Below are 27,951 nucleotides of genomic sequence, written 5' to 3'. Positions count from 1 at the left end.
AGGTGATACTCTTAAGTGAAATAAATAGGACACACATGTGTAAATACCGAATAGTTTCTCTAATGTGAGAAACTGAAAGTGTAAATAAGGACTAAAAGGTATAATAGATAAGGTGAAATAGGAAGAAAAGGGGCAAAGGGGAAGTGGGAGGTGTAGGGGAAAGGAAAGAAGGGAATGGAATTAATATGAGAAAATGAGAAAATTGAAACAAAGTCTTTGTAAAAAGGGAAGGATGGAGAGGTTGAAGGGAGGGCAGGGGAAGGGGGAAAAATAAGAACCAAGAGAAATTATGTAAAGGTGCTAATTTCCAGTGATGAATGTCATTATATTGTATACCTAAAATGTACCAATAATATAAAAAAGAAAAAAATTATTCATATACACTCCAAACTATATAAATAATGCATCGTTATCAAATTGTTATCAAATTCATAAATGAAAGGAACATAATTAATGCTTTAAATGGCTGTAAATAGGACAACAATATATTCTACTTGAATCTTGGATATAGTTTCATTAATATATTTCTTGATTCTAGAAAAATTCTATGATACAAAGTAGAACTGACCATAATATTTAATATAAATCTTCACCAATCATTTACAAAATCAACATAACACAAAATTCTCAAGTTTTTTGTTTTGTTTCTTTGCATTTGGAGTCTAAAGTAAGGAAGAACTGTAGTCACTTTTTACTATGTTCTCGCCATTCATGTTTCTCCATTTTTAAAATTATGTGATTAAAATCATTAATTTTTTATAAAACAAAAAGATATGTCTTTTTGCCTCAAAGTCATGCATTATTTTGCTCCTACAAAGTAAATAGAACTTTTTAGAATTACAGTTTGGGGACGATAACATTATCTTCAAAAGTTTCAAGATAATTTATCATTATTTCTATTTTTAATAAAATTATAACAGAAATCTGAAACCAGGCTGTTTTCTTTGTCAGGATCTTTGTGTTTTATAAATATTACTATATCCATGTTTTTAAGAAAAACTTTAAAAACACAAAAGAAAATAACTTTCTGACTATACCCCATATTTTTCACTTCCATTGTAATGTTTTTTTCCAGTTTTAGTTAAACTGCATATGAAATTGTAGTCATTGTGCCTAGCACAGGTATCTGGTATCTACTATAAACTCAACATATATTTGAATAAAATACATAATAAATAAATGGTAATGCCTTATTTATAGCAGACTAGCTTTTACAAAATTTAATAACAAGCTTAAGAAAACCAATGCTTAAGAAAGAAAGGCTATTAGTTTTTTCACTAAACATATTATTTAAATATAGGAATATACTTAGATCTGCATTATTTCTACTCAAATTTATTATTTGGCAATGCTGGATTTTAGTGATGTATTATGATACAGAAATGTGTGGCAACATTATTGTGACATTATACAATTATCTTTTAAACCATATCAGAAATTGTGGATAAGGGCTTCTGCAACCCTTTAGGGAAGAAACAATCATCTGGTGAATTATCTCTTCAAACTAGTGGTAAACGTGATTACTGATGTTCTTCAATATTATTGCCTTCATCAAAATTTAACTTGAATAGAAAGTACTTAATTTTTATGTCTCTCTAATATTCTTTGTGTAAGTTATGAAGAAGAAATTAGAGATTTGAGAGAAAACCCATGTTTAAAACCTAACTGCTTGCCTAGGATTGTAGCTCACAGTACCAGAGCATTTACCTACCAAATACAATATACTGGGTTAAAACCTTAGAACTGGAAAAACAAAACAAAACAAAACAAAAAACTCAGCTCAGCTCAGTTTAACTCAAGTCTATTTGTGATACCTACAGAGCATATTTTCTGTATAGTAAATGTGGGTACAACACTGAAACCATCTGAACTGCAGTTTTCTGTTTTTTGAGTGAAAATAAGGTTTTATTTTACAAAACATATTCTCAATAGTGTTTGCAAATAATATGTATTTGGTCATGTTTGTTATCTGCTGTCTCTGTCTTTCATCTGCTATATTTAGACAATACATATTTAGAATAATCATTAATGTCTTTAATAATATCTCAAAGTACACATTCTCCATTTTATTATTTGTTCTCAGCTTTTTTCCTCTAGTGCTCACTTTTTGATTGGTTTGCTTTTTTTAATTAATTTTATTGGTACATTTTAGATATACAATATAATGACATTCATCATTGGAAATTTGGACCTTTACATAATCTCTCTTGGTTCTTATTTTTCCCCATTCCCCTGCCCTCCCTTCAACTCCTCCATCTCTCCCTATTTACAAAGATTTTGTTTCCTTTTTTTCATTTTCTCATATTAATTCCACTCCCTTCTTTTCTTTCCACTATTCCTCTCACTTCCCCTTCCTCTTTGCACCTTTTCTTCCTATTTCACATTATCTATTATTTTTTAGTTCTTATTTAAACTTTCAGTTTCTCACACTAGAGCAATTATTCAGTATTTACACGTGTCCTATTTATCTCACTTAAGAGTATTGCCTCAATGTGCATCCATTTAGCTATAAATGTCTTTAATTTCTCAGTTTTATGACTGAGTAGTACTCCATCTTCTAAAAAAACACATTTTCTTTATCCAGTCTCCATATATGGGCAATTGCATGATGGGCAATTGGGCTGCTTCCAAGTTTTAGCTATTACAAATTGTGCTACTATAAACATGGGTGCACATATATCACTGTGGTATGATTCTTTTAATTCTTTAGGGAGGATACCCACGAGAGGAATAGCTGGGTCAAATGGAACTTCCATTCCTAGTTCTTTGAGGTATTTCTATACTGATTTCCACAGTGGTTGCACCAGTCTACAATCCCACTAGCAGTGGAGCAGGGTTCCTGTTTCCCCACAGCCTTGCCAACATTTGTTAATTGGGTGATTTCATGATAGCAGCCATTCTTTCTGGGGTGAGGCAGAATCTCAGCTTTGCTTCATTTGCATCTCTCAAATGACCAGTGATGTTGAACATTTTTTCATATATCTATTTGCTATTTATATTTCTTTGTCTGAAAAATATCTATTCATTTTAGATGCCCATTTTTGGACTGGGTCTTTAGATTTGGAAGGTCTGACTATTTTAAGTTCTTTATAGATTCTAGATAGTAGACCTTTATCTGAGGTACAGTTGGTGAAAATTTTTTCCCACATTGTGGGTTGTCTCTTCACACTGCTGGTGGTTTCTCTTGCTGTGCAGAAGCTTTTTAATAAGAAGAGATCTCACATGTTGATTGTTTGTGCTAGTTCACAGGCAACTTAGGTTTGTTCATAAAATCTTTGTCTACACCAATATTTTCAAGAGTTCTACTTAACCCCTGTTCTAGCCGGTTCAGCATTTCAGTTTTAATATTTAGGTCTTTAATCCATTTCAATTTTAGTTTAGTGCATGGTGAGAGATATAGTTCTAGTTTTCATCTTTGGCAAGTTGAAACCCAATTTTTCCAGCACCATTTATTAAAGAGGCTATCTTTCCTCCAGTGAGGGTGTTTGGCTCATTTGTCGAAGATGCAGTGGCTGAGTTGTTTCTGCATCTTCTCATCTGTTCCACTGGTCCTCAGGTCTGTTTCTTTGCCAGTACCATGCTGTTTTTATCACAGTAGCTTTGTAGTATAATTTCAAATTGGGGGTTGTGATACCCCCTGCCATGTCTCTGTTGCCTAGAATTGCTTTTGCTATTCTAGGTGTGCTTTTTTCCAAATAAATTTTTGGACTGATTTCTCAAGGTCCATGAAGTATGCTGCTGGAATTTCAATTGGGATTGCATTGACTCTATATAGCAGTTTTGGAAGTATGGCCATTTTCACTAAATTGATCTTTCCTACCCAGGAGCAAGGAATGTCTTTCCATTTTCTGATATCATCTTCAATCTCTCTTTTCAAAGTGCTATAGTTTTCAGAGAAGAGGTCTTTGATTTCTTTTGTCAGGTTGATTCCCTGGTATTTCAGTTTTTTGGATGCTGTTGTGAAAGGAATTGTTTGCCCTATTTCTCTCTCAGTGAGTCTGTCATTCATGTAGAGGAAAGCTATTGATTTTTTTGTGTTGAGCTTGTATCCGGCTACTTTACTGAATTTGGTTATTAAGTCTAGAAGACTTTTGGTGGAGTTCTTGGGGTCTTCTATATACAGGATCATGTCATCTGCAAATAATGACAATTTGACTTCTTCATTTTCTATTTTTATTCATTTTATTTCTTTCCCTTGTCTAATTGCTGTCGCTTATGTTTCCAAAACTATATTGAACAGGAGTGGTGATAGTGGGCATCCTTGTCTTGTTCCTGATTTTAATGTGAAGGATTTCAGTTTTTGACCATTTAGTATGATATTGGCTGTTGGTTTTTCATAGATTGCTTTGGTTATTGAGGTAGAAACCATCTATTCCAATTTTTTGTAGGGCTTTTATCATAAATATGTGTTTGATTTTGTTGAATGCTTTTTCTGCATCTATTGAGATGATCATATGGTTTTTGTCCTTGGCTCTATTGATATAGCATATTACATCGATTGGTTTGCATATGTTGAACCATCCCTGCATCCCTGGGATGAATCCCATTTGGTCAGGGTGTCATCTTCTTGATGATCTGCTGCATTCTATTTGACAGTATCTTATTAAGGATTTTTGCATCTATATTCATTAGTGAGATTGGCCTTTAGTTCTCTTTTTTGGTTGAGTCTTTCTCTGCTTTGGGGATCAAGGTGATGCTTGCTTCCAGGAATGAATTCAGGAGTATTGCCCCCCTTTCAATTTCACTGAAGAGTTTAAACAGTAGTGGCAGTAGTTCCTCTCCAAACGCCTTGGACAATTCAGCAGTAAAGCCATCAGGACCTTGGCTTTTCTTAGTTGGTAAATTTTTAATTATGTTTTCAATTTCATTGGTTGATATTGGATTGTTTAGAATTTTTAGGTCTTTGTTCAACTTTGGTAATTCATAAGTATCTAGAAATCTGTCCATTTCTTCTGTTTTGTCCATCTTATTGGTGTACAGTTTCTGGAAGTAGGTATTGATGATCCTCTGGACTTCTGCAGGGTCTGTTGTAATTCACCCTTTTCATTCCTAATTGCATGGATTTGGGTCTTTTCTTTCCTTGTTCTGATAAGGTTGGCTAAGGGTTTGTCAATTTTTTTGATTCGTTCAAAGAACCAACTCTCGGCTTCATTGATTTTTTTTGTATTGTTCTCTTAGTCTCCATTGCATTGATTTTTCCTCTGATCTTTATAATTTCCTCCCTTGTATGAGCTCTGGGGTTGTCCTGCTCTTCTTTTTCTAGAAGCTTGAGGTTCAGCATCAGGTTGTTTAATTGTGCTCATTCTGTTTTCCTAATATGTGTATTCACTGCTATGAATTTCCCTCGTAAGATTGCTTTCATTTTGTCCCTTATATTTCAATATGTTATATAGTTATTATCATTTAATTGAAGGAACTGTCTGATTTCTTCTTTGATTTCCTCTGTGACCCATTTATTACTCAGAAGTGTGTTGTTCTGTTTCCGTGTCTTTATGAAATTCTTGGAGTTTCTTTTGCTATTGAAATCTAATTTCATTGCACTATGGTCTGATAATATACAGGGGATAACTTCAATTCCTTTGCACTTACTTAATCATGTTCTATGAGTGAATATGTGGTCTATTTTGGAGAACAACCCATGTGCAGCTGAAAAGAAAGTGTATTCTGATTTTGTGGGGTGGAACTCTGTAAACATCTGGTAAATCCATTTGTTCAAGAGTTTGATTGAGTTCTAGTATTTTGTTGCTTATTTTTTGTCTAGTTGATCTATCCATTTGTGACAGTGAGGTACTGAGGTTCCCCACTACTATTGTATTAGTGATTAGTTGATTTTTCATGTTTGTTAGTATTTCCTTTATATAATTGGGTGCGGTAGTGTTTGGTGCATATATATTTATGATTGTCATTTCTTCCTATTGGATTGTTCCCTTTTCAAGGATGAAGTGTCCTTCTTTGTCTCTCTTAATCAGTGTTAGTTTGAAATCCACTTGATCTGCAAAAATTATAGCTACTCCTGCTTTTTTCTCAGGTTCCTGTCTCATAGGGTATGTTTTCCACCCTTTAACTGTCAGTCTGAGTTTCTTTATTAATTAAATGTGTTTCTTCTATGCAGCATATTGTTGGATCTTGCTTCTTGACCCATTATGCCAGTCTATTTCTTTTTCTTTTTTTTTTTTTTTTTTGGTACTGGGGATTGAATACAGGACCTTGTGCTTGTGAAGCAGGCAATAGCACTACTGGGCTAAATCCACAGCCTGCCAGTCTATTTCTTTTGACTAGTGAATTTAGACCATTAACATTGATGGTTATAGCTGATTTATATTGACTTATCCTTGTCATGGCTTTTTCTTTTTGTTGGATTCTCCCCCTTTGTATTTAATTTCTTGTTTTGCCTGATGGATTCATTCTGCTGGGCTTCCTGGGGTTGTGATCCTCATTGTCTTTTCCTAGGATATTGTCTAAAATTTTTTGGAGTGTTGGTTTGGTATTCATGAATTTCCTAAGGTGCTCTTTGTCATAAAAGTATCTTATTTCTCCATCAATTTTGAAAGACAGTTTTGCAGGGTACATCGATCTGGGTTGTGTGATGTTTTCCTTTAGGGCTTGAAATACATCACTCCAAGCTCTTTTTGCCTTGAGGGTTTGCACTGAGAAGTCTGCTGTGATTCTGATGGGCTTTCTTTTGTATGTGATTTCTTTCTTTTCTCTAACTGCTTGTAGAATTTTGTTCTTCTGTTGAATTTCTGCAATCTTAACAATTATATGCCTATGTGTAGATTTTTTTTTTTTATCAAGGCTATTTGGAGTTCTATATGCCTCACTTACCTATATGTAAAATTCTTTTCCCCTACTTGGGAAGTTTTCTGCCATCACTTCTGTGAACAATTTTTTTTATGTCATCTGTACTCCTATTTCTTCATTGACTTTTGATTAGTCTTAGGCTATTCTTCTTTGCATTGTCTAGTAGCCACTGGATTGATTTCTTGTTGTCCCTTACTATTTTAAAGAATTTTTTCTTTTCCTGGTCACTAATTCCAATCTTATCTTCTATATCTGAAATTCTGTCCTCACATTGGCTCATTCTGTTGCATAAACTTTCATTGGAGTTTTTTTTTTTTTTTTTTTTTTTTTTGGTACCGGGGATTGAACTCGGGTCCTTGTGCTTGTGAAGCAGGCAGTGGAACCACTGAGCTAAATTCCTATCCCAATTTGTACCTTGTGCTTGCCTAGCACGTGGCAAAACCACTGAGCTAAATCCCCCGCCCCTCAATGGAGTTTTTAATCTCCTGGAAACCTGTTTGCATCTGTTTTATGGATTCCATTAGTTTCCCATGCTGGGATTCCATCATGTTCCTCAGCTTCTCTATTTTTTATCTGTATCCTCTCTAGATTTATTAATCATGTCTTGCACTATGGGGACAAACTCTGCTGTTGTCTGAGAAATTAATTGTGATTTCACTTTTTCCAGATCCTCTTTTGTTGCCAGTTCAGGGAGTCCAGGTGGTTGAGTATCAGAATGTTCCATCTTGTTCCCCTTTGGGGTTGCTTTAGGTGATCTGGAAGTCTGGTTCTGAGACTTGTTTATGTGTCTTCTCTTTTCAATGGGGGGTGTGTGTGCTGCTGTTGCCCCCATGGCTCATCTCAGTGCTGAGGGCAGCTCTACTCTCAGTGATGGAGGCAGTGGTATGGCGGCACAGAAGACTCACCTCCTTGGCACTGGGGGTGGTGGTACAGTGGCCCAGAAGGCTCCTCCTCAGTGCTGGGGGCCTTCAGTTTTCTTATTTTTATCAATAGAATAATCATAAATATTGCTATAGTTTGGCTACACTTTGTTGCCCTGGGATTCATATGTTGGAAGCAGTATGAGTTGCAGAGGTTTTTGAAACCATCAGAGATGAGGCTTAGTGCTATTCATTTATGTTATTGGAGACATCAACATCAGGAGGAATGTGTGCTGCTTTTGTGGAGTAAGTTAGTTCTCTTGAGAGTGAATCACTATTAAAGCCTGAGCTCCGCATTCTTCTTTGTCCTCCTGACTGGCCACGTGACCACTTTCCATGTGCTGTGCACACAGTCTTATCATTATGATGCTTCCACCAGAGGCAAAATAGATAGCATTTCTTGATCTTAAACTTCTAGCCACCAAAACTGAACTAAAAATTCTTTTCTTTACAAAGTATTCAGCCTTAGGTATTTTGTTATTGAAATAGAAAACAGACAATACAAATATATTCCTACCTATCTTATGAGTTTTATGTAGGGTTTAATAACAAATATTTTATATCTCTTTGAAATAGTTATCTATTTTAATATTATGAAATATCATCAGCAGCACTGTTCCTTTCTGTCTCACCACAACTGAAAAAAGCCTTTACGGCTATAATATTCCTTAGCACAAGGTAACATCTGTATGTTATTACTATGCAACTTTGCTAACATAGTTCAATATTTGCTACTATGGCTCTGTTTCAGTCAGGCACTTTTTATGCTCACTGATAAAGAACAGAAACCCCGAAGGAAATAATGTTGTAACAAAGAAGTTGGTAAATAAAATACAACATTTCTTTATTTAGTTACCTTCAACACTGAAAAACGGCACTGCTTCTTCCCGATCATCATGTCACATTTCACTATTATTATGCTCAGTGACAAGGAAAACTTCATGCTGCCAATGCTACAAATTTTCCATCTATGTTGAAGCTTAATATGAACCAGAAAATAAATTTTGCTAGGCATCACTATGGACTCTATGGAATAGTCTAGCTTCTTAAATTTTTTACTTCATTATTACTGATTTCTAGATATGGACTGTACAACGTGGGACTTTAAAAAACAAACTTTAAAATGGAAAAACAATTGCATCTGCTTCTACCAATAGCTGAGACTTTTGTACATAATATAACAATAATCATATTTTGTGAAACCTTTTTGAAGTTTTGCTAAGTCAGCAACATCCTTTCTATTCATCATAAAAAATTGAATACTGCCCTAAGGGTATGTTCAGCCTTCCACCAAGTGAAGTACAAAACAAATTGGGCAAGCATTAAAAACAGCAAGCCAAGCAAGTCAGATACACACAGTGGTGCATGTCAGACAGGTGAACATTTGACTGTAAAATTTCTTTCAGGTTTTCCCTCATTTCTCTGATTTGAGGTTAAGTTTTAGATACAAGCTCATATAATTTGAGGTATATAATTTACTTTTGCATTCTTTTAATTTAATATAGATTATTAAACGAAATATAATATAAATGATAGCTTAGTGCCTTTGAAGGGATTAATGTAGCCACATTGACTTAGATGTGTAGGAATTTGGCTTACTTTTTCCCATACCCTTATAGGGCCACAGAATAATTTTTCTTGGGGAAATGTGATTTTTATCTTGAAGAATTGGAGGAAGGAAACTGAGTTCATTAATATTTTGTAATTCCGTGAATACAGCCCAGAAAACTTTCTGGAAACATGAAGACTTGTAAAAACATTCACAAGCATATGCACTCTCAGCAAACAGCTCCACAGTGTAATAATTCACTTGTCACTTTATATCAGCAACAATTTTTTAATAAATGAACACTTTTCTTATGTTGATGAAAACTAGAACACAAATTCCTACACAGTATCTCCCCAAGGGAAAATGCAATAAAATTTGTACAACTAATACTTTATCTGCTTCCATGAACAATGATTTGCGGTAAATAATAGACATAATGTTCAGTCACAAGAAGAATATTTCTGTACTTTATGCGTATATATGTGTAGGAAAGATGAGTCAGATGGCACAATTAAGTCAAACAGTATCTGTCCCCAAATTGTGTGCCTTCTAAAATTTTGTACCATATCTGAATTTTAATATTAGAAATATCATATTATATGTCTGAGTCTCCTCCTGCATAAACTAATTTCCCAATTTTGCTACTGGTATTCCAACTATCCACAGTGTCAACATTAATTTTTTCTCTTCCATTTCATAAGTATCCTAAAAGATTTTGATTCATACCATTTATAAAATATTGCAATCTGCTGCATAATAAAACTAACAGGAGGTGCTATCCTTACTTCTCATTTAAATACACTATGAAAAGATAAAAAGGAATTTATGGTCCTCTGCTTGTGCTGTGCTTGTGTTTGACATGCTCATTTGCATTTTTGGAATTAGAAAGCCCAAAGATTACAGAGTAGGTCTGAGTCATGGCCGAGAAAATCTTAAACAAGCCTCTAAGAATGCTGTGCTATAGGAAAAAATACAAATCTTCATGATTTGGTATTTTATCTCAACTCCAATCCCAGATTTCTGCAATAGGTACCTACATACAAACAACCCCAAACCAGAGTAGTAATTGTCTACTATCTTTTATTAAAAAACAAAACAAACAAAAAAAAAACACTCTACTAGGTACTCAGGTGATGCTATAAAAAATTTCTTATTAATTGTTCTACATTTTAAGAACTGCATCCAAATAAAATATGTCATAAAGACACGAATATTAAGAACTAGCAAATATTAAGGAAACTAGGAAAAGCATAGTAAAGTTGTAAGAGTTCAAAATATATGAAAAACAACTTCCTATTGAAACTGGAGTTCAGATAAATATTCAGTAAGACGGGAATATTTTATTTAAATACTAATTTTTAAAAGAGAATGATAATTAAAGAAAAAATCCATAGAAATTACAATGTGAGGCAAATGAGAATAGTAATTTTCTTAAATTGATATGGCAGAATGTAGCTGGTCTAGAGGGGAAAGAATTATGTAGAAAAAGCATGTCTGCACACAAGCAATTTATATAGCAGGTCTTGGATAAATAAAATAAATTGTGTTGCACCAGAAACAGAAATATCCTTCTTAGCTTCATGTATGTCTAAGTAGCTAATCCTTAAATTCCCTAACCCCAGGTAGGGATTGCAGAACCACCACACAGATTTGCATTCATTTGCATGTGACTTGGTTTTAAGCTCTCATATAGGCTGTTGGTGCTACTAATGTTACAAAGGAGGGTAGAACACAGCTTTCAGGTAGACCTGTTGTGTTTCTTAGCAGATATATACAGGCACACGGATGATGATGTTGGTGGCAGGAATCTTCATGATTCTCTTGGAACTATCCAGGCTCCAAATAATATTAGTTCCCAAAGCTGGGGTCTATCCTCAACCAGAGGTTTTCCTTAACAAGTCCAACTCCTGGCAAGACACCTTTTCCTGTAAGTCAACCTAGTTATTTGAAAATGTTGTGTTTCTGAAATTGCTCAAGAGTAGCTGACTTCAACTCCATGACAACACTATGACTCAGGATAGTAACACTTGTCTTACAGGAGAGAAAGTTCCAAAAATCTGTAGAAGTGTAGGTTTCTTTTAAAACAAAATTGTCTCACTTGACTAGATGTGCTGCATTTAGAAGTTTTGTGGATGTCAACCAATCAAAGATTTTGGACTCTATTCCCAAAAGGGCAATTACACGTAAGTTGTGCTCAATTCTTACTTTTTTTTCTTTCTCTACCTCCCATCCTTCAAGCACACTTAATACCTTGGCTATTTCATTCGGGCTGTCTGGAGGATCGTCAATCATTCCACTGGTGCTCACTGAGAAGTTAGTTTAACAGGTACTTGGATGAGGAAAGGATGTAGCTCACTGCTGTGGGACTTGTGCTTACTGATACTCATAGCTGAGTGTATCCAAAACATACAGAAGGTCAGCTTTGCAAAACTGCAATGGTATGAAGTTAGTCTGACTATAGCCTTGGATTATGATCACTTGCTTTTTATTTATAGAGATGTAGGATTATACAAAAGTGAGGCCCTAGGAGAAATCATATTAAAATCAGACAAAGGCCACTGGAGTTGGCAACTCACCTCCCTGAAGTCACCATCTTGAAACTCCAGATGAAACCACTAAGATTTTGCGTTGCACCCTTGACTTACAAGAATGGTTACAGCTTTTATCTCTGCAATGCAGGTCTCTGTGGCGACTACTTCACAGTGTGCTTCTTCCCTCTGGATGGCTTTAGATGAAATCCCTTGACCTGTAAACTTCAGTACTGTCTCTCAGATGGTCCAGGCCTCTGCCCTTCCATACAGTGAAGAAGGGAGATGAGAGATCACAGTACTGCTCCTTAGCTCCTCCTTAGTGTTCGGCTGATTGAGCACACAGCTAGAAGAGAGGGGCAAAGGACGACTGTGGTTTCTGAATCCACTTAGCCTTTGCAGCAATGGTCCCCGATTTTTTTCTTCATTTTTTCCATAAAACAGTATCACTAACTGTAAAACTACTTTCATTATTACAGAACAGAGCATGCTTTGGTTATTTCATCTTAGGAGAAGGAAAAGTAGGGTATAGAGTATAGGAATTGAAGTTTTGATTGAAAAAAAATTATTCGGACCCTTCCTTAACTGTCCAAATGTTCCTAAGTGTTCTCAGAACTTAAGAGTGCAAATAAAAGTGCAGCCAATTCAAGAACTTGAAAAAGAAAGAAAATAGTTTTGAAGACCCATCACCAGGAGGTTCTTCAGTGGCCTTCTTGCAAAGAGCATGAGTACAACAGGCCTACTGGGTTTGGCTTCTGTGTGGTTTTCACTCCACTAACCTTGGGGTCCAAGGTCTGTGTGGCAAGAAAACCCTCCGCCTGGAGGGTGCTCCGGCTTGCTCCTGGGCTGGTGGAGCTTCTTGCTGTGGACTGAGAACAGGCTGTGCCGGTGATTTAAGCCCCGGGTCATAGCACAAACTGATTGTTGCGTTGCCTCATTCACCGCCTCTGCAGCCCCCTGCTCAAATCCCTCGTGCAGCATTTCAATCCTGAACTCTCCCCTATTGGTCATCTTCCCACTTTTGGTTTATGGATACTGCTCGCCAAACTACCCTTCCTTTTCTAGAGTAGGATGATGCAGTCTCTATTGCTACTGTCAACATTAAAAGCAGCGTTGCCTGAACTTTGATTGTGAAAATGAGAAGTCAGTGAAAGCTCATGGCAGGTAAGAGATCCAGGATGCTAGAGACAGAGACGGCTTGGCATATCTCCAACTGAGAGAGAAGGAAGCAGATATTCTGGAGAATAATGTGACTTATTTCGAAAATCTTGTTTAGCAACAGGAGAATCAGGAGGCAGATGTGAGCTAGAAGGGAAAATAATCACACAGTTTTAGATACATTGTTTGATTATTCCGCAGGGGAGCTGCTCAACACAATAATCGTTATTCTAAAATCAGGTCCGGGGTTCGGTCAAGATTACCAGCTAGAGATCGAATGAGGAATTCTGAGGAATGGAGAATTTTGTTTAAAAAGTGATCATAGGGCCAGGTCATGTCCCACCCCACCCCACCCCCCAATTGTAAAGATGAAAACAGAGAGAAGGTTGGATAGAAAAGTGAGAGAGCAATATTTATAGGACTGCCAGAGAAAATAATTTATTAAGAATGTTGGTGGTGGTTTACAAACCTGCTAGATACAATTCACATAGGACCAGTAATAAATGGGAAGAAAGAATAGCACTAGCTCACAGGTTTACTTGTTTATTGCCAGTGCATAAGTTCTATTTACATACAAGTTATGATCAAATTATAAAGAAATTGCTTAATTTTTTAAAGTATTAAAATAAAAGATCGATATTAATCCCTCTCAAAATATTCACCTTAACTTTGAAAACACTAACCCTTCTTACCATTTTCCAAAACAACTCATACTGCTCTTTTATGAGTGTCTTTAATTGCACTGCTGTAACTGCCTAAATGTCCTAAATCAAATCAAAATGTTTACCTTTGATGGACATTTCCACTTTGGGGATAAGCTAGAGGTTGCAGGGTGCCAGATCTAACAAATAAAGGGCATGAAGACACACCGCAATATTTTTAAGAGCCTGCCTTTCCCTTGGAGCAGCATTTACCATGTTTCTGAGCAGGTATTTATGATCAGGCTTCAGGAAAACAAGACACAGGGCTTTCAGAATTACCTGACAAAGCAGCAAAATGACAGGATAAGTGTGTTTGAAATGAGTGGAAGTATTTTAAGGGGGATTAATAGTAATGTGCCTTTTACTATATTTTAAAAATTTAAATATTCACTGTGTATTTTAATCACTCCTTGTATGTATAATCATGAATATGTAATTGTATAGAAATATCTGCCACAGTGTAATTTAATAATTATAGGCAAATACATGAATAATTAGTAAATATTTTATATATGATTATATTTGCCCATATATTCAAATATAATGATCTTTAGGAAAGGAAGTATAAAATTTTAAAAATTATTTTCATATTATAAAATAAATTATAATTATATTATAAAATAAATTATTTGGTATTATATCATATAAAATTATTTTAGATGTTTATATAGTTGACACCTGGCTGAAATACTTTTATGTCTATGAACATTCATCACCTGGGTCTTCCAAAAAGAATGTGATTCTCATTCTCAAAATTGTCTCATTGAACCGGATATGCCAACTTTGCATGTATTTGGGAAAGGCTAGTAGGGTATAGGAAAGAACAGTTTTCAGACCCTGGAAAACCGGCAGAACAGGTAACAGTTTCCGATTAAAGAGAAGCAAGTGTCGTGCTTACTGTAGTTTACTACCTGGAATTTCTCAGTGAGAAGGAGAGGAAATACAAATGGAGATCTCACAGTGTGGAGCATTTTGGTATTCTTCAGTGGCTAGACTTCACAGGGAGATTCAGAGAGAAAGCTGGATGGAGCTAGCTACATAGACCTACAAGTACATTGATCATTTGACCTCCCTAACAACGTGCTCTGTCTGATCAGCCACAATGATGGCTTGGCTCTCCTAGAATCAACGTCAGGTTAGAGGCAGTATTTAGTCGTTCCTGAAAAGTCTGGTTATTTCCTTTGCCCCAATACATAATTATCTTGGTAAATGGCCATTTGTCCCTTTGGGAAAAATTGGGGAAGAGATAAACAGTATGTATATTTTGTAGTGTACTGTGGTTACTCCTCAAGGGGAACACAGCCTTCCCTTCATTTAAAGGATTGTCAGTTTTATGAACAGTCACTGATCTGGCAGTTGATTGGGAGATCATGTTTCTATGTTTTTATGGTTAGTATTAGATTTTTCTTCACTTGACCTAGTTTTCTGCTTATAAAGATGAAGTAAAAATTTGATAGGCTACTTATCTATTTCACTTCTAGGAAAGCCATGATTAACTAGCCAGTGCCACATGTTCTAATGTGACTGGCTATTCTGATTGTTGCTTTATTTCTGCTGTCTATAATATATTGTACAAGTAGCCCACCTTATATTTGGTGGTTGAGTGCCAACACTGACCTTGACACCCTTGTATCCAACTATCCTCATTTCATTTATGATTCCTAATTGGGTTACTGTAGTTTTCCCTGTAAATTCTGGCCTAAAAGAGCAAAGTTGAAGCTCTTCAAGGATACCGTTCCCACCAACACTATTTCTCAAAGTATTGATTAAAGGTATGCCTTTTGTAAATTTTGAATATGGAAGAGTAAACTTTATAGGGCAGATTTAATTTGGTTTTCTGCTCTCTAAGTTTTTGGATCCTTTCTTCTATATTACACCAAAGAAGATTGAGCATCTCCTATTCACTTGTGATGATCCATTTTTGATTTATGTTTCAGTTAATCAAACTTTAAGCCTTTTAGTAACTCCTTGAGCTGTATTGAATATAGAATCTCTGCTTAGGAAACCTATATCAATAACATAAAACTGACCTGATGCAACTTTGTATTTCTTCCACAACTATCCAATATTCTTAATATCCATTCCTATGCACTAGTCCTTGGCTTCTCTTTGTATAATTGAAAAACTGAAGGAGTTATTTTGGAGGGTAATGTACTTACTTCCTCCAGAGTCAAACTTTGTACCTCACTTTTAGGAGCCTCCTGGTGCTTGAATTTAGTTACAAGTCTAGAAGCAAAGATATGTGAAAGATTTAGGTCCTGAGGAAAATCACCAAAGTGTATTCCTTGACAACTGCCTTCAGTTGTCATTGCTACTGACATTAGTAATTACTATTTCTTCAAGAATGCAGTGTTGATCCCCTTTGACAGCATTGGAAAGGCCAGTACCACTGAGGCTCCTACTACTGGGTTGGGGAGGTCACATTTTAGCAAAAAGACTCATCAGAATTTTGGTGTTTATTGTTCTAGCATCATTAGTGTATTGCACACATCCCTATACCCACTTATGGAATAACTTTCTCTTCCAACCAATGCCCTGATTTGTGTAGTACACATCCTGCAAGGTGAAGAGGTCAACTCCTATTGTAATTAAGCCAATACAATCATGATCGATGGATTGCTTGTGTTTCATTTTTAACCTGGGGCTACAGTAGAAAAGATTCTCCCTTAGAGAATACTTAGAAGAGCCTATGCTATTCATAATAAGCTGAATGGGGTAATTTAAATCCCTTGAGCTCATCCTTTTCTTTCACCAATTTGTCCAGTAACATGAGAAAAATTGTACATGATTATACTCTAAATGTCCCACAAATATTCAAAGTATCCTAAATATAATCACTGAGTTCCTTGTGTCTTATCAATTATTGACTAGGAGTGTTGCCTACAGACATTTTTCATATCTCTATAAATTTGGTCATGGACTGTCACTGCTGTCTATATTGTTGAAGTAGTTAGTACTTTTAAGGCTAATTAAATAGCCAATTCCAAAACTTCAAAATTAATTAAGAAAGCCCTCCTTAAAAATTTGTTCCTCTAGAACTACTACTGGTATGAGAAAATCTGTAGTAGGGTTCTTCAGACAGACAGAAATAATAGGAAATATAAATTATCAAGAAAGGAGAAGGAGGGAGGGGAGGAGAGAGAGAGAGAGAGAGAGAGAGAGAGAGAGAGAGAGAGAGAGAGAGAGAGAGAGATCCTTCTTAAGGTAATTTGGAGGGCTCAGAAGTTCCATAGTAGGCCATCCAAAAGCCCAGAGGAGCAGAGAAACCATAATATGGATCAATCCAAGTCACAGTCCCAGAACCAGGGCCCCTATGGTTCATGCCTGAGAATTTGAGGGAAAAAAATGCCTGATGTCAAAATTTGGAAGGAGCAGGGAAGGGTGGGAGGGTTAGGGGATGAACAAACAGAATTAAAATGTGTTTGTGTGTAAATCGACTTCCCACAATAAAAGTAATCATTATTTATCCCAAACATATACCAATAAAAAGAGATAGTTGAAGAGTACATGAGTTACAAAAGGGAGACAGGATAAATTTGATTTTCTTCTGCCCTTTTCTTCTATCTTATCCTCTAGCCAACTTGATAGCACTTGTCCTCATTGACAGTGAATTTTACCCATTCAGTCTACCTATTCACCTGTCAGTCTCTTCCAGAAATCCTCATAAGATGGATCAAAGTAATGCTTAACCATTTATCTCTCTAACCCTCATTATAGACCAAGGTGACCCCTAAAATAACCATCCGTGAGAGAATTTTTGTCAATTTCTCTTCCTGTTTATGGAAAGAAGAAACATTCTTCTTTCTTTTGAATACTATGAATCTGTTTATTATTGAGTTGCTTTTTGCTCATTATGGACCAACTGAACCATCTATTGAAACATATTAGAAGTTTAAGAAGGGGAATTTCTATGAAAAATTTTAAAAATTACTAGTTGGAAACCCAGTTTTTGATTGCATAAAGAAGCCAATTGAGAGGATTTCTAGACTAGATAGCTCAGATAATCTGCAGATGACGAAAGTAATAATGTGACATTTTCCTGGTTTTCATTTTGAATGTCTTTGGTGATGGTAAAGGATTTGCCCATAAACTTTCTGAGCAGCCTAAACAGTAGTAGGCATGCAGGTTTGCTGCCATTACTTAATAAAGCAATTTTATGAAAATTATTATAATATTGCCCAGTTTCACCTTGCAGGACTTTGAGGAGAGGACCATTTAGTTTTCAGTAACTGCAAGTCAAGAGGGTGGGAGGAAATTGGAAGTGTTGGTTTGGAAGGCTGTAGCCAGACACTATAGAAAGCTAGAATAACTGAGTACTAACTATACTGAGCATACTACAGTTTTCCACTGAAAGATAAAATTTATCTCTATAATTATCTTTTTGAATCAAAGTTACAGAAAGTCACATTATATTCTAAAAAACAAAGACAGAAAGGTTTGCTTGCTAACATAGGTGAAACAAGAGTGGTAATTGACCACATTGGTCTTTTTGGGTTCAATTTGCTCAGATTAGAATTTTAAAATCTTTTCACAGCTAGGAAGGAAAGCTAGGAACTTGCTTCACCATTGAACTTGGTTTACAATATCTACAGATTTAAATGTATTCCTTTCAGATTTCCTAAGTTCCTAAGATTCCTGGGCCTACCAAGAACTGATCTTACTTATAAATTCGTAAGGCTAGGAGCTATGTAAACCTGTTTGTCCAAGTTTCTCCAAGAGAACTTTATGAACATACATTCCATAAAGTTGACCTTTTTAAAAATCAGACTCTGTTCAAATCATTCCTAAATTTGCTATTGCAGTCAAAGCCTTGGAAACATGACCAGTGCTCCCCATTGTTTCATGCTATAAGGAGAATAAATTTCTATTGAACTGATGCAAATGACTATACAGTATAGGGAATAAAAATAAGAATACAGAAGCTTCAAATTCTGCAGGAGTAAGGCAAAGAGAAAAGACCAATGTTTCACTTGTGTTTACAAAGTTATAATTACTAATTTTTACAAATGTCGATCACTTGAGACAAAAAACAAAGAGGTTCCTTAAAACCAGGAAATAGAACAGTAAAAGATCAATGAGGGTTCAAAGCAAACCCAAATCATCCTGAATTAGTTCACTGAGTCCAAAGTAATTTTTTTCTACTTGATCAGTTAGCAATTTCAAGAACCAATCAGCTTCTCCACTTGAGTTCTGGAAATCCATACTCAGTTAATTGGTATAGGCTCAAAATTAAGTAATAAATACCATCATAAAGCATTATATCCTGTTATCTATAGCTGGTTATGAATGTTTTCAGAGGAGAAACAGAATAAAATATTCTGTGAATGACAAAAATTTATTTGTTTTGCATTTTTTTTGGTACCAGTATCGAACTAGGGACCTTGTGCTTGAGAGGCAAGTGCCAGAACCACTGAGCTAAATCCCCGGCCCAAATGACAAAAATTTTAAATATTCATGAGCAAAGATTTCATGAGAGTTCACTATAAAATGATACAGTTAACCTAGCACTGAACAGAAGAGGAAAAAAGAGAAGGAGAAGGGGAAGGGGAAGAAGAAGAGGAAGAAAGAAGAAGGAGAAGGAGGAGGAAAAAGAAACGAAAAAAGAAAGAAAGAAAGAAAGAAAGAAGGAAAAGAATGAAGCATAAGCAGAAACAACTGATGAAGGAAATATGTTGTCAAATTTATTGTATGTTGGCATGTGACATTTTACATAATAATTGCCTTAGTTACTTTCTCTTGTTGCTGAGACTCCAAAAGTTAAAGGTGGAAAGGTTTATTTACATCTTAGTTCGCAGAGGTTTCAGTCCATAGTGACTGGCTTCAAGGCAGAATGGCACATGTCAGAGGAGCATCAGAGAAGAGAAACCATTCATGGCATGCAGAAGACAGCAAAAGCAACAAGGGACCTAAACAATGTCTTTCTGCCCCTTTTATCTTATTCAGAGTACTTAGGATGAGTAGCACTCACACCTTTAATCCTAGTGCCCTTGACCCTAGCATTGCACCATGAACCAGTTTTCAGCCTCACACACTCTAGATCCAGCCTCCTCTGAAAAAGCCCCACCTATGACTCCTTGAGGGTTTGGTGGGACATCTAGACACAAGACATAACAATGTTTAAAAATTAAGGCTGATAAAAAAAATTAAGGCTGATATAACAGGATATTTTATGGACGACAATGGTGTTGACAAATTACTTGAAATCTCACACATTTTCTGAAATATTTGCATAACAATATTACAATATTTACCCATGGAAATATAACAGAGGGAAGGTTAAAGCAGTTCTTATTTTACAGTGCTTTTCTTGAAATGAAACATATCAATCAAAAACATCAAATTATTTTTTAATATTTTTCTACCATGGTAGAAGAACAAACCATTTCAAATTTCTGGAAGTCTTCTTTTCAGTATGAAAAGATTTTATTTGGGATTTTATATGGAGAAAGCAATATTGTGAAAAATGTAAAACATTTTAGAGCTTTCAGAAGAGAGAAGTCTCAGTTCTCTGAAATAATCAAGGGTGTGATAAAAGTTAATGTAAAGCACAAGAACGTGTTCTGAGAAGACCTAATGTCTCACTGTCCTAGGCAGAATCCTTAAAAGGTAAAGAAATACTTTTTTAAATCCTTTATTAAGAGCATAAGTATAACCCAAGAAAAAATTCTCATTTTATTAAAGAAAAAAAATGTTTAGTTTTGCATTCATACACTATTAGGGCCTTTAAAAACTACTAAAACAAATCTTATAAGTAAATTCAGTCAATATTAGCAGCATGACCACATATAAGGTTCTTTTACAACAAACTACCTACAACTTTTTAAATCCATTTAGTTTTTAATCCCCTTCTTTTCTTGTTTCTAATTATGGAAAAAAAACAATCATTTCACTTTAGAATAAAATTAGTCTTTTTTTTGCTTAACAAGTAAATATTGTTCATTTCTTGTATACAACCTTGCCTTGCATACTCTAAAAGGCTATATCTGTTCATCGTTATCTTTTATTTTTATTTTTATTTTTTTGGTACCGGGTATTGAACTCAGGTCCTTGCGTTTGCGAGGCAAGTGGTGGAACCACTGAGCTAAATCTCCGGCCCCATCCTTATCTTTTCTAGTAGTTTCATCACATATACTGGAAATAACTTTTAGACATTAGTAATCTTTATATTAAAAGAGAAAATTAGAAGTACATGACTGTGAATCATCTGTAAGCTACTTGTATTCTGTAACATACTAACAGGTTTTATGAATATGTCATCTCACAATGTTTCTTAGGTCATAGTTCCTCTTATTGTAATTTTTCATGGGACAAAAAATGACATGTTTATCAATAGAGCCAAATATCTTTAGTCTTTCTGCAAAAATAAGAAAAAAATTGTACAGAAATAAATTTAGCAATGATTATTCCAGTAGTTCATCTTCTTAGAAATAACCTAGACAGTCTATAAATATCTATTATTGAATTTAACTTACCATAATGTTAATGATGGAAGTTGCCAAAAATATTTTGAGAACTGTTTTTAGTAAAGGTACTATAACACCAGAAGTACTAGCTCATCATCTCAAGTTATTTTCCTGTTAACTATTTTTAAAGTACATGCATGTTAGGCAAGTACCCCACAAGTAAAAAGCTAAAAATGTATACACTTAGTCTGTTTGATGTTTTTGACTATTGATTTTCTCTAGGTAATTGATATCAGACAATTTTTTATTTCATCTTTACTTGTGTATTCATCCTAAGGTTGAATTTATAATTTTCACAATCTTAAATGTCTAGTAGATATAATATTACATTATTCAACTTTTAAATCCAAGTATATTACACTGAATGCTAACAGAATATGCTCTGTTTTTATAAAACCAATAGCATTAAGCCAGCCTTAGTGTTCCAATGATATAAAGAAGTCCTGTGAACGAGAAAAGCATTTGAATTAGTTATAAGATTTGAGAGTTCTAGGAATATTTTGCTTAAATAAGTACTCATTTATCTCTAACCCAATCAGAATAGATCTTTTAAAAGGGAGTATATAAAGAAATTTAATAATACTTTCAGAGATTTTAAAATATCACTAAGCAATACAGAGGTGCAAACAGATTTTATAACTTTTATTCCAAAATTTTAACCAGTAGTCAAGAAAACACTGCTATACACTCTCCTCTTTGATCTACTTTATATTTTTGCTCAAGTTGTTTTTGCAAAAGCTAAAATATGGTTAGGTTACTTCACAATATGAAGGGTAAAGCTTTCTGGCAATATATATTGTAGCTGACTTTTAAGATTTTCTTTCATCCAGATATACAATCTTTGGAAGGATATGATTACATGTAGATAAAATATTAATTTCAATTTCAATTGGTGCTTTTTTTCTTTTTTCACTCAGACATTAGTTTTGGAAGATCTTGAATTTCTTGGAAATCATAACAGAAGATCCTAAAGTTCAAGTGACTAAGCATCTAGTGGGAAGGAAAAGTTCTGGTAGGAACAGAGGAATAGAAGAAGGTGAGGTTTGATGTGACAAATACCAAAATATTCAAGGAAGCTGAAAGAAAGTTTTAAAGGATAAGTAGAGGAAAATTAGAAGGTAGGGGTTGGAGATCTTAGGGGACCGAGCTTGTGGAGATACTCAGTTTCCCAAGCAGGGGACTGAGTTCCAGTTTATCCTCTGTAAAACATGATGACTAGAAAGGAAGTGACAGAGTTGATGGAACCTATAAGCAGCAGGGGTTTGAGAAAGGCGTTTCAATTAACGTAAGAGAAAGGTCATTACATAGGTATGAAGATAAAGGGCTAGAGATTCATACTTGTTCTACATGTGAATTCTGGAGTCCAATGATGAATACTTTCAAAAGAACCAGAGAAAACTCATAAAGAGCCATGGAAATCTCTAGCCTTGGAAATTAGTTAATAAATTCTCTATTGAATAAAAGAGAAAGGCAGACTTCCAGCTCAACCACTATATTTCAAGGACAAGGACTGTAACTCAACTACTTACAAACTGCAGTCTAGACTCTAACTCAGTCTGATTTTGTCTGGGGCTCTAACCCAACTTTCTTAGTATACTCAGAATCTTAAGAATCACAAACTGTCCTTACTATGCCTCAACAGACTGTCATCTACAGCACTGGCTCAGGAGTTGAACTCACCAATGGATCCACCATCAATCGGCCAGAAGTGAAGGTAACAGATTTAAGAGTTTGCATTTGGTGTCCTGAGTAAGAACTCTTGAGATCCAATGATGATCCTATCCAAGTCAGAGCACTCAAACTTTTAAATAAATTACTCAATGACTCTTGTCACAATTTTTACTATGGTAAGGCAGTCTTTATTCAGGAGATTTGAAGGGGTTTCATAAGGTTCTACTGTAGAGGAGATAAATTGGGTTCAACTCTGAATACAACAGGAAAAGTTATGAAGTTATAGTAAAAAATCAGGATATGAATCAGTGAATAGATATCTAAGAGGCTCAGTTAAATATTAAATGGAATTAGTTGATTCTTGCTGAAGATAGGCTGAGGTGATCAGGTATTACTTGGATGATGATAATGAGAGAGAAATTTAATCATATATTAAAGATCATCAGATATGGAGGAAGGGGTGGGGCAACCTAAAATGAATAAATAGAATTCTTGCTGTAATAAGGTCCTTGTAGGACATGAAAAATGATGCGAATTAGTCGGATTCTGAAGAATGTGGCTAAGGTTTGGGTGAAGAGAATCCTTATCCATGCAAAGAAAAATAGCAAGAGATAAAGTAAGTTTGGTAAGTATAAAATATCTCAGATTCATAGCTGAATGAACAGTGTATGTCTAAGGGAAGAAAGGAATATTAGATTTTCATTCACAGTATCATTTAACAGGAACTATTTTATCTTACAATACTGAGTGACAAGTACTTAACTATCCCATTTTACTAAAATGATATGTACCAGTATTCATTCAACTTTCATCAACTACTTAACCAAAATTTACTTGATAATTTCAGTGTCTCATGAATGCTGCAGGCTGGTGTGTATAGAGAAAATGATTGGAAGGAAGCATATGATATTAAAATGTGCTAAATCCATCTAAATTGAAAAATGGAAATGTACACTAATAATGAATTAAATGAGAAAGTTACTCTTCTTTCACAAAAGTATGAGGCACCAAATTCTTAAGAGTGCTATGTCTTTGCCAGTTGGAGGAGAGAGCCAAGAGAATGATAAGGAACAGTCTTTTATAAATGCACTGGAACTGCGATCAGAACTTACTAGATGGATAGGGCCCAGGTTCTGGACAAGGGTTGAAGTAATTTAGTGTATATTGTAGAGGGCATATATTTTCAATATCAGAAAAAATAACATTTGGGTTAGTTATATTCAAATTCTTATTAATATTTCTTATGTGGTTGGTTGTTTGCTATTCTTTCTAGTCCTATACATTATTCATAAATGACTTAAAATATAGAATAAGAAGTTAATAACATGTTTCCTGAGATCCAGTCAGTAGGAATTATATATAATTGTTCCTTTGCTAGAAAGAGCTTATGTACATTGGTGTTATTTTATTCCTTAGAAATATTTGGTTAAATCACTGGTAAAGCCACGTGGACATTCTCTTTTGGCTTTTCGTTTTTATTTTAATAAAAAAGTAACATTTTCAGTAGATAGGAAATTATTCTATTTTTTAGTGAGCTTTGATAATTTGTGTAGTTCAAGAAATTTGTCCATTTTTACCTGCATTGCCAAATTGATGTGACCTTTTTTCCCAAAATTCTTTAGTATGCTCTATTGTATTTTTAAAATCTGAAGAATCCTTAATGATGTCACTTTTGTCTCTTTCCTGATATCAGTAACTGCATCACCTTTTTATGCCTAACCTGACTAAAGGAATATCTATTTTATTATCTTTTCAAAGGATTAGCATTTGTTTTCATTTTTCTTATTTTTGGTCAGTGATTTTCTCTTTTATCTATTTTCTGCTTACTTTTTCTTTATTTTGCTCCTAAGTTTAGTTTGCACTTCTTTTTTAATTTCTTGATATAGGAGATGTTTTATTTTCAAAGTTTCTTTTCTAAACTTAGTGTTTAATGTTTTGAATTTCTATTTAAACACTACACTGCATGTATCACATGAAACTTGTATGTTGTGTATTTCAATTTCATGCAGTTCTATATTTTTATCATATCTACTTTGAAAATCTCTTGTACCCATGGAATATCTAGCAGTGTGTTATTTATTTCCAAATATTTGGGACTTTTCCATATCTTTCTAATGAACTTGTGTTGTCATCAGTGAACATACTAGTCATTTGTATAGTTTCAGTGCTTTCAAATTTATTGACAATTGTCTTATGCCCCAAGCTATATTCTTAGTTTGCAGCTAAAAAGAATGTATATTTTGCTATTGATGGTCTAGTGTTCCATAAATGACATTTAGATTGATTTGTTAATGTTGCCAGTTGTTTACTGCTTTTCTTTTTATATCTTCTGTCAGCATCATTTTATATTTATCTATCTCTCCTTTTGCTAATATCTATTGCTTCATGTGTTTTGAAAGCAAATTTGGTGCATGTTTAGTTATAGGATATTTATGCTTTTTTGACAAATTTATATCTCCATCAATTGTTAAATATTTACTTTGGATGTTATAAATGCATCATTCCAACATTTTGATTAGGGCTCGCATAGATTATGTTTTCCTTTTATTTTATTATTAATTCATTTTTTATTTGTCTATTTAAAGTCTATTGTTTCAAAAATAAAATTCCCAAATGAAGAAATTAAAAAAGAATTGCAAACTAAGATTAAAAAAGAGCAAAAAAATAGATAAAAGAGAAAATCAATGACTAAGAATAAAAAAAAATGAAAAAAATATAATTCTTTGAAAAAATAATAAAATAGATACTTCATTAGTCTGATTAAGGATAAGAACATGACACAGTTATTTGTCTATTTAATGTGAACTTCTTGTAGATATTTAGTCATCTATTGTTGCCTATGAAACTATTCTGAAAATTAGTCACATTTATTAGCTCACATGTTTTGTGGATCAGAAATGAGTAGAAATATGTGGGATTGTTGTTTTTCTCTTTGCTTGGAACTATTGATATATCTTACATAGTTCATCTTTTTTCCTGTTATTTTTTATTCATGCTTAATGCTAAAAATAAAGAATTATATTTTATAAAAATATAAAATTAAATGTATTTAATTTTAAGATACATATTTTTCATCTTATAATTTTTATTTTCATCTTTTTATAACTGTTATTTTTTTCTTATCATTTTCATGTTTGCCTCTATCTTGAGACTAGAGGAAATAATGGTAGCAATATAGTATCATTTTCTTTTAATTCTATTATCTGTGGTATTTCTCTTTTTTTTCTACTTTGAACAGTTTTGTCCTAATTATGGACATACCTGGTAATTTTAATTGGGAGAGATTTAAATATTAAGTATAAATATTATGTCAATTAAAAAATTTTAAAAGATAGCTATGCAGAAAAATATAAGTCTTGTTTGTTGATCAGTCCAGACATGTATATATATATTTTTTTCCTTAAATTCTTTTATTGGTACATTCTAGGTAAACAATACATTTACATTTATCATTGGGTGCTTGTACCTGTACATGATGTATCTTGGTTTTTATTTTTTCCCCATTACCTGTGCACCCTTCACCCCCTCCACCCTTCCCTATTTACATAGACTTAATTGCCATTTTTTTCTTTTCTCATAATTTTTCCTTTCCCTTCTTTCCTTTCCTCTTCCCCTCTGACCACTCCTACCACTTTGGACCTTTTCTTCCTATTTCAAATTATCAATTATTCATTTTAATCATTTTAACCCTTATTTACACTTTCAGTTTCACACACTAGAGAAACTATTGGTATTTACACACGTGTGTCCTATTTATTTCACTTAAGAGGATGGCCTCAATATGCATCCATTTATCTATTAATGTCTCTAGTTTCTCATTCTTTATGGCTGAGTAGTACTCCATTTTATTAAAAAAAAAAAACCCACGTCTTCTTTATCCAGTTTCTAGTTGGTGGGCACTTGGGCTGTTTCCAAGCTTTAGCTATTACAAATGGTACTGCTGTGAACATAGATGCACATATATTGCTGTGATACGATTCTTTTAATTCTTTTGGGAAAATCCCCAGCAGGAGAATAACTGGGTCAAATGTGACTTCCAGTCCTAGCTCTTTGAGGTATCTCCATACAGATTTCCACAGTGGTTGCACCAGTCTGCACTCCCACCACAGGGTTCTTTTCTCTCCACACCCTCACCAGCATTTGTTATTGGTTAATTTCTTGATAGCAGCCATACTTTCTGGGGTGAGGTGGAATCTCTGTTGTTTTCATCTGCATCTCTCAAATGACCAGTGATGTTGAACATTTTTTCATATGTTTCTTTACTGCTTTTAATTCTTTGTCTAACAAATGTCTGTTCATTTCAGATGCCCATTTTTGAATTGGGTTTTTGAATTTGGAGGGTCTGATTTTGTTCAGTTCTTTATATAATATATTCTAGACAGTAGTCCTTTGTACAGCTGCTAAAATATATTTCCCACATTGTAGGTTCTCTTAGGTCTGTTGGTGGTTTCTTTTGCAGTGCAGAAGCTTTTTAATAAGAGGAGATCCCAGTTGTTGATTCTTTGTGCTAGTTTTTGTGCTACTGAGGTTTTGTTCATAAAGTCTTTTCCTGTGCCAATGACTTCAAGAGTTCTACCTAACTTATCTTCCAGCAAGTTTAGTGTTTCTGTCTTAATACTTAGATCTTTAATCCACTTTGATCTTAGTTTAGTGCATGGTGATAGATATGGGTCTAGTTTTAATCTTTGGGAGGTTGAAATCCAGTTTTTCCAACACCATTTATTAAATAGGCTATCTGTCCTCCAATGAGGGTGGTTGGCTCCTTTGTCAAAGATGAGGTGGCTGAGTATGCCTGGAGTTGTTTCTGCATCTTCTAATCTATTCCACTGAGCCTCAGGCCTGTTTCTTTGCCAGTACCATGCTGTTTTTATCACAGTAGCTTTGTAGTATAGTTTCAAGTTGGGGATTGTCATACCCCCAGCCGTGTCTTTGTTGCCTAGAATTGTTTTTGCTATTCTAGGTCTCTTCTGGTTCCAAATGAATTTTTGAATTGTTTTCTCTAGTTCTGTGAAGTATATTGTTGGAATTTCAATAGGCATTGGATTAAATCTATATAGTAGTTTTGGAAGTATGGCCATTTTCACTATATTGGTTCTTCCTATGCAGGAGCAAAGGATGTAGTTTAGTGCCACCACGCCTGCCTCCAATGGTCAATAATTA

At 34.4% G+C, this 27,951-nt stretch overlaps 1 protein-coding gene across 14 annotated transcripts in view; it reads left to right on the top strand.

Annotated features, from left to right (window-relative positions):
* Positions 1 to 27,951, top strand: part of Mgat4c (MGAT4 family member C) — a 732,252-nt gene that overhangs the window by 681,259 nt on the left and 23,042 nt on the right. For 7 of the 14 annotated variants that reach the window (XM_087192566.1, XM_087192562.1, XM_087192567.1 and 4 more), the window contains 2 exons: positions 22,038 to 22,156; positions 22,763 to 22,834. The gene's annotated coding sequence lies outside the window, so the exon portion shown is untranslated. The remainder of the gene's footprint in view (positions 1 to 22,037; positions 22,157 to 22,762; positions 22,835 to 27,951) is intronic. The other 7 variants (XM_021246532.2, XM_021246531.2, XM_087192571.1 and 4 more) reach the window with 1 other exon arrangement.

The sequence above is a fragment of the Heterocephalus glaber genome, unplaced genomic scaffold (genome assembly GCF_053883595.1).
Source record: "Heterocephalus glaber isolate CG9 unplaced genomic scaffold, H.glaber_assembly_v1.0 deba00001572, whole genome shotgun sequence".
Lineage (NCBI taxonomy): Eukaryota > Metazoa > Chordata > Mammalia > Rodentia > Bathyergidae > Heterocephalus > Heterocephalus glaber.
The sequence above is the reverse complement of the archived record's forward strand: the minus strand, read 5'-3'. Positions and strand labels throughout refer to the sequence as shown.